This window comes from Belonocnema kinseyi, chromosome 5 (assembly GCF_010883055.1).
Source record: "Belonocnema kinseyi isolate 2016_QV_RU_SX_M_011 chromosome 5, B_treatae_v1, whole genome shotgun sequence".
Taxonomy (NCBI): domain Eukaryota; kingdom Metazoa; phylum Arthropoda; class Insecta; order Hymenoptera; family Cynipidae; genus Belonocnema; species Belonocnema kinseyi.
Genome location: NC_046661.1, coordinates 61,026,545 through 61,033,547, shown reverse-complemented (window position 1 = coordinate 61,033,547; position 7,003 = coordinate 61,026,545). Strand labels below are relative to the sequence as shown.

Sequence of the window (7,003 nt, the reverse complement as noted above, 5' to 3'; positions counted from 1 at the left end):
ATTAGCACTAAATTTCTGCACGAAGGAGAACTTGATATCAAGAATAGTTTTCGAGTCTCATATACTAGTCATCTGAAGCCACCATTACTGCATATTTTGGTCAAGGCTACCGCGCACAAAATTCATTTTTTGCAGAATATATTAACACCTGATTAGCACTAAATTCCTGCGCAAAGCAGAACTTGCTATCGCTAATAGTTTCCGAGCTTCACATACCAGAGTCACCTTAAGCTACTATTACTACATGTTTTTAATAAAAATTACCGGGCACAAAATTTAGTTTTTGCAGAATACCATACATAAGAACTTAATTAGCACTAAATTCCTGCGCAAAGTAGAACTTAATATCACTAATATTTGGCGAGTTTGATATACCAGAGTCACCTGAAGCCAGCATTAGTACAAAGTTTTTGTAAAAAAGTGCCTTTATTTTTTTCATAGCATAAATCCATAGCACTTAATTAACACCAAATTCCTGCACAAAGGAAAACTTGGTATCATGAATAGTTTTCGAGTTTCCTATACGAGTCATCTGAAGCCAACATTACTACATATTTTGGTCAAAATTACAGGGCACAACATTTTGTTTTTGCAGAATATATAAGCACTCAATTAGCACTAAATTCCTGCGCAAAGAAGAACTTGATTTTGCTAATAGTTTCCGAGTTTCATATACCAGTCACATAAAGCTACCATTACTACATGTCTTTAATCAAAATTTCTGGAAACAAAATTTAGTTTTTGGAGAACATATAAGCACTTAATAAGCACTAAATTCTGTGAGTAAAGGAGAATTGGATGCCAACAATAGTTTCCGAATTTCATATGCCAGAGTCATCTGAAGGCAGCATTACTACAAGTTTTAGGTAAAAAGAAAAGTGCCCGGATTTTTTGCTTCGCACAAATCCAGAGCACTTAATAAGCACTAAATTCCTGCGCATAGAAGAATTTGATACTACTAATAGTTTCCGAGTTTCGCATACCGAAGTTGTGGCTTCACCTGAAACCAGCTTACTACATGTTTTTGACCGAAACTACCGGGCACAACATTTTTTTCTGCAGCATAAATTAGCACTGAATAAGCACTACATTTTCGCACCTATAAAATCTTCTCTCTTATCAACGAATATTTGATTAATTGTTCATTCCTATTTAAGGTGGATCCAGAATCAAATAACTCGAGGTAACCCGGAGGTTTGTGAAGAAAAAGGAACCCAGCTGAACTATATCACCTACTGTCAAATTCGATTTTCAAATTAAATTTTCATTGTAACCAAATCAATATTAATTAATCTATAAATTAAAATTATTTCTTGAAAAAAAGATCCTACTCCATCTTCACTCCATTGAGAATCGAACCACAAAACTTCTGATTTCAGGTCAAGTGCTTTTCCAATTAAGCTATTAAAGGGATCAGAATAAGAACTCTTAATTCAAGAAAATAACGCTAATTTTTAGCTAGGTTTTAATAATACAAGTAATTATTTTTAAATTTATCTTCTATATCATCAGAGATTGTACCTTACCGACAGTAGATCAACCCTCCAAACCATGAAGGCAGAAAATCTACACAATATCGATCAGGTTAAGAATCTTCAATAACAGAAAATGCTTAACGTCTTAATAAGACTAGATGGAAAATAATATGTTCAAATTAAAATTATTTCTTGAAAAAAAATAAGAAATAGTTTTAATTTGAAAATATTATTTTCCATCTAGTCTTATTAAGACGTTAAGCATTTTCAGTTATTAAAGATTCTTAACTTGATCGATATTGTGTAGATTTTCTGCCTTCATGGTTTAGAGGGTTGATCTATTGTCTGTAAGGTACAATCTCTGATGATATAGCAGATAAATTTAAAAATAATCTATAAATGCCAATGTAATTAATTAATTTATTTTAATCGGTATTTATCCTCATCCCGGTAATATAAAATAACATTTTTCTATTTTTGAAATTTGTATCTCTGGATTTGATTTTTAAATTGGTATCTGGTCAGCCTCTTGAATTAATTCTTAGTCCTTTTGATGGTATAGGTGTACCAGAAACATATCTAGAAGCAATATAACTGGACCGAATTTTAATTTGAACAGTCTTTCGGAAGTTAGTTATTAAAGAAAACATTTTCTTTGTATGTCAACACGAGATTTGGTTTTATCGACCACTAAAATAAATTCGAGACCCGTCTATAATAGGAGTACATCAGAAATGAATTTAGAAGCGATATCTTAAGCCAGAATTGTTATTTCAACTTCTTGAAAAAATTTTCTATTTTTAATTTTTTAATTATAAGTGCATCAGAAACATATCTTGAAGCAATATAACTGGACCGAATTTTAATTTTAACAGTCTTTAGGAAGTTAGTTATTTACGAAAATATTTTCTCTGGATGTTATCAAAAAATTTGGTTTTATCGAAATAATAAAATAAATTAGGAACTAAGTGATAATAGGAGTACATAAAAAACTAATCTACAAGCGATATTTTAAGCCAGAATTTGTATTCCAACTTTAATTAGAAATTTTTCTATTTTAGTTAGTCATTTACGAAAATATTTTCTCTGGGTGTTATCACAAAATTTGGTTTTATCGAACAATTAAAATAAATTAGAAACTTGTTGATAATAGGAGTACATAAGAAATTAATCTAGAAGCCATACTTTAGGCCAGAATTGTTATTTCAACTTTTTTAGAAATTTTTATGTTTTTGAAATTGTTATCTCTGGATTTTATTGTCTAATTAAAATTTGATCAGGCTCTAAAGTTGATTGTAAGTGCATCAGAAACATATCTTGAAGCTACATAACAGGACCGAATTTTAATTTTAACAGTTTTTAGGAAGTTAGTTATTTAAGAAAATATTTTCTCTGGATGTCATTACGAGATTTGGTTTTATCGACCACTAAAATAACTTAGAGACTTCGTGATAATAGGAGTACATGAGAAATGAATTTAGAAGGGATATTTTATGCCAGAATTGTTATTTCAACTTCTTTAGAAATTTTTACATTTTTCAAATTGCTATCTCTGGATTTTATTTTCTAATTAAAATTTGATCAGGCTCTAAAATTAATTAAGTCATTTTAATGGTATAGGTGTATCAGAAACATGTGTGGAAGCAATATAGCTAGCCCGAATACTAATTAATAAAGTTTTTAGGAAGTTTCCTATTTTAGAAAATGTTTTATCTGGACGTCATATCAAAATTTGGATTTATCGACTACTAAAATAAATTAGAGACTTCGTGATAATAGGAGTACATCAGGAATAAATCTAGAAGCGATATGTAAAACCAGAATTTTTATTCCAACTTTTTTAGAAATTTTTCTATTTTTGAAATTTGTATCTCTGGATTTGATTTTTAAATTGGAATTTGATCAGCCTCTTGAATTAATTCTAAGTATTTTTGATGGTATAGGTGTATCATAAATATATCTTGAAGCAATATAACTGGACCGAATTTTAATTTTAACCGTTTTTAGGAAGTTAGTTATTAAAGAAATTATTTTCTCTGGATGTCACCACAAAATGTTGTTTTATCAATCACTAAAATAAATTAGAGACTCGTTGATGATATGGGTGTACCAGAAATAAATCTAGAAGCGATATTTTAGGGCAGAATTTTTATTTATACCTTTTTAGAAATTTTCCTATTTTTAAAATTAGTATCTCTAGATTTGATTGTCAAATTAGAATTTGATCAGCCTCGAAAATCAATTCTAAGTCATTTTGATGGTATAGGTGTATCAGAAACATATCTAGAAGCAATATAGCTGGCGTAATTTTAGATAAAATCGTCAATTTTTAAACATTTTTAGGCAACAAATGTTATATTGTCATTGCGTCACTCGGTATTTTTCAATGTTTTATTTTCCAAAAATGCTAGTTAATGCATAGTTTCTTCATTTAAATAGAAGAAAATTATTATTTCTATCACAGGAAAATGTAAAGATATAACTCGGCAAATCAACGGCCTTTTTAAATTGAAATCTCGGAAAATATTTTCAGATCGACGATATTAAATTGTCTGTTTTGTGGAATTAATAATTGTCAGATACTCATTTAATTACCCTTTTATTTTGTAAAATCAATAGTTTTTTAGACTCATTTAATTAACAAATTCTTGCTTTATTTTTTGATTTAAAAAAAGCGTCTACGCATTTTTGAATCTGAAATTTAATTAATCTATTCCAATTAAAATGTCTTTCTCGGTTCATAAACATTTTTCATAGTCAATAAAATAAAAAATTCGAACACTAAGGCGAAGCATTTTTCCATTTGAAGTAATAAAATACTCAAAAATTTACAGATATAAAATTGAAAGTAGAAACTCTTTCCCATTAAACAAGTTTAAATGAAATGGAGATAATCTGCAAATTTAGAATTTTTAACTTTTATAAATTATAGAGTTAAATGATTCAAATTCAATTCCAATAATATAAATCCACGTTATCATTTTCAATGCTCTGAATTCAAGAACGAATCAAGGAAATTTAAAAAGCTCTACATTTTTATTTTTAAATTTTGAGAAATCTAGAAATTGTTTTAATTTTTCCAATTTAAAATTATTTTTGAAGTATTTTCAGAACTGCTATATATTTTAATAAGTAATAAGTGATCAAAAATCAATGTTTTTTATGAAAAATTTTCCACTTCAAACACTTTAAATTTTTTATTGTTCATGACTTCAAGTCTGCCTTTTGAAATTCTTTAAATTAAAAATATCAGCTTAAAGTGAATGGTATCATAATTGGAAAAGATAACAATTCTACTCATTATTTTAAAAGCTGTTAAAATCGAACTTGGACCGATTTTTCTTCTTTACTGAAAACGAACTGAAGCGATTGTCCTGCGAAATTTTCGCCACTGAGTGAAAATGACTGAAGAAGATGACAGGATTAACCGTCGAGGTTTTACGAGATTAACTGCTTTACTTTTAGTAGTGTCCATTTGATCGCGGCCTACCTGGTTGTCTTACCCTCTCCACTCGACTTCTCCTCACGTTCCTGATTGAGTGAGAGCGCTGTGCCGAGCTGTTCCAGTAAGGGGTCCTTTTGTCCTAATGAATCATAAAATTCTTAACATATTTGCAATAAAAATATTGAAATTAGAATAAGTTATGGCAGATTTTACTTTGTGTTTTGACCATGACTAGATAGCATTATGGAATTTTCCGTACAATAGTTGAAAATGTGGCTGATGTCGAGTTGCGGCTCGGTCAGTAAAACACATCGGGTGCTGCCTTCTCCCTCCATGTTGCTACCTTCTCCTCTTCTCGTCGTTTGCCGTCGAATGATCAACTCACATTTCCCATGATTTTTCATTCATACTTCACGCAGGCTTAAGGCCAATTCAGACTAGCCGTTCTCGATTGCAGTTCATCGATCCGGTTCGGCTCTCGGTTGACCAGTGCAGCTCACAATGCGCCGCTTCAGCTTACACGATTGTCATTCTAAGGCATGCGCGGTTCCTAGATTAAAGTGACGTGAGTGACGTGCAGCAAGCTCGAGAAACAGCTAACAGGCCTTGTGGCTTTAGCGAGCGTTCTCATTGGCTACGGTTGCGAACGGCACGGTTGAAATCAGAATCGAACTTAAATGCTGGAACCGAACCGGAACCGGGACTGAGTACGCGCTGATTGGCCGAGAGTCCAACCGGACCGGCGAAACGCAACCGAGAACGGCTAGTCTTAATTGGCTTTTAGGACTGGCAGCACAATGTACAAAAAAATTACTTTGTACGGGCGTTTTTAAAAATTGATGGGAAATATGTATTGTCAATAATATGATACTATAATATAAATAAACTAATCTAATTAATTTCTCAGCTAGAGTTCATACATAATAATAATGATATATTATTTAACAAAATGTTATCTCGATAAAGCGAAATAAATATTGAAATTAGCTACATAATTCCCTCTCATATATTTCAGCTATTCATTTTACTTTAAACTAAACTCAACTTTTTACTGAAAGTTGGTAAGATATTAATTTATAAACGAACTGGTAAAAACTTGCGTGAAACCTGACGAACAAAAATAATTTTTTTCGGACCGTCAAGTTTCGGGCGAGCTGGACAATTTTTATTAGTACATACCCAAGAATAATTTCCACGTTTCAGTAATTCTTTTAATCTAAATTTAAATCCATAAAAAATAACCAATTACTTAACTTTTTCGTTTAGCGTGAACTCTATTCTTTCTTCGCGAAGCGGGAAAACAATGGAACTACACATACACAAACATAAATTGACAGCTAGAAGAAGGAAGAAAACACTGAAAGGACACACACAAAGACTAATTGACAGCAAGAAGAAGGAAGAAAACACTGGAAGGACACACATAAAGACAAATAGACAGCAAGAAGAAGGAAGGATACACTGAAACGACACACACAAACACAAAATGACAGCACGAAGAAGGAAGGAAAAACTGGAACGACACACACAAACACAAATTAAAAACTGCTTAAAAGGAAGGAAAAACTGAAACTAGTTAAGTCAACGAGCGACAATTTTCCTCCAGTCTTCGGATCTTGAACGATGAGAAGCGGAGAAGATAGTAGCATAGAGGGGGAAGGCACAAACCGCTGAGTTTTCCTGACCGAGCCGCAACTCGACATCAGCCGAAAATGCATCAGTTTATTTGGTGCAAAATTCGTCTGTTGACAATTCAATAGAATATATGAATTTTTACCCAATTCCCTAGAAGAATATTATACTTGGAAATATATAATTTCAACAGAAAATGGAATAGTGGAATTTCCAGATTAAAAAATTAGTTTTCAACAAAATAATTCCTTTTTAACAAAGTATTTCTTCTACTAAGGTGTAAAATTAATTAATTTTTCAATTTCCTACTATAGTTTAAAATTAATTGTTTAACTAGGCATTGATTTTAATGTATGTATGTATGTATGTATGTATTTAATCTCTCCCTTTTACGGGTTTGAGGGCCACCGCTCCCTGTACATATATTTACAATTCCATCCTTAGTCTAACT

General features: G+C 31.3%; 1 long non-coding RNA gene across 1 annotated transcript in view; it reads right to left on the bottom strand.

Annotated features, from left to right (window-relative positions):
- Nucleotides 1-4,715: 4,715 nt before the first annotated feature.
- The window catches only part of LOC117172424, a 9,683-nt gene continuing 7,395 nt past the window's right edge, over nt 4,716-7,003 (bottom strand). Inside the window, exon 3 of the long non-coding RNA XR_004467023.1 lies at nt 4,716-5,059. This is a non-coding gene — a long non-coding RNA (uncharacterized LOC117172424). The remainder of the gene's footprint in view (nt 5,060-7,003) is intronic.